General features: G+C 48.0%; 1 non-coding gene across 1 annotated transcript; it reads right to left on the bottom strand.

Moving 5' to 3' along the window:
* Positions 1 to 244: 244 nt before the first annotated feature.
* Positions 245 to 328, bottom strand: Trnas-gga. The gene is given in 2 exon segments: positions 245 to 279; positions 289 to 328. It is a non-coding gene; the product is annotated as a tRNA-Ser (tRNA).
* Positions 329 to 1,076: the final 748 nt, after the last annotated feature.

Raw genomic sequence — 1,076 nt, 5'->3', positions numbered from 1 at the left:
TGCAACACACTAAAAAGCTTTTAAGGCTGTTTCTGACCACCCTGTGTACGAGGGTTGGAACTTAAATAGTGGCAACTAATTAACACAACCGATACAAAAAGAGTTACTTGTTTGTACCTGTTACTGTCCTTCAAAATGGTTCAAATGGCTCTGAGCACTATGGGACTGAACTGCTGTGGTCATAAGTCCCCTAGAACATAGAACTACTTAAACCTAACTAACCTAAGGACATCACACACATCCATGCCGGAGGCAGGATTCGAACCTGCGACCGTAGCGGTCGTGCGGTTCCAGACTGTAGCGTCTTTAACCGCTCGACCACTCCGGCCGGCTACTGTCCTTCAAAGTAGTCACCAGCATTGTGTAGAACCCGTTGCCAGCGATGTGGAAAGCGTAGTATGCCGTTAGCAGAGCCTGTTCTGTTGATGGTGCGAATGGAGCGGTCTACTGCCTGTCGAATCTCTGGAGCAGATCTGAAGCGAATGCCACGAAGTGGTTCCTTCATCTTCGGAATGAAATCAAAGTCACAAGGACTTAAGTCCGGGGAGTATGGTGGATGGTACAGTACTTCCCAATCCCATCGACCGAACAGAGCAGCCACAGCTTGTTCTGTAAGCGCCCGCGCATTGTCGTGCAAAATGATGGGTGGGCTGCGCAGAAAGTGTCGCCGCTTCTTTCGCAAAGCTGGTCGCAGGTGATTCTCCAAAAGCTAACAGTAATACTGTCCACTGACAGCCTATCGTGGAGGAACGCAATGCGTTAGGATAACACCATCATAGTCGTACACGAGAATCACCATAACTTTAGACCGTTCCATTCGCACCTCAACAGAACAGGCTCTGCTAACGGCATACTACGCCTTCCACATCGCTGGCAAATGTTTCTACACAACACTGGTGACTACTTTGAAGGACAGTAACTAGTGCTAAAATGTAACTCTTTTGTATCGGATGTGAATAAATAGTTGCCACTATCTAAGTTACAACCCTCCTATATGTACACAAGCGCGACCGTTGGCCTGTGTGTACTGGACTATTGACTGTCGTGTTCGTTCGAAGATTCATGACCTGTCCGCA

Source organism: Schistocerca americana, chromosome 3 (assembly GCF_021461395.2).
Source record: "Schistocerca americana isolate TAMUIC-IGC-003095 chromosome 3, iqSchAmer2.1, whole genome shotgun sequence".
In the NCBI taxonomy this organism is placed as follows: Eukaryota; Metazoa; Arthropoda; class Insecta; order Orthoptera; family Acrididae; genus Schistocerca; species Schistocerca americana.
This window is presented reverse-complemented; position numbering and strand designations above follow the sequence as displayed.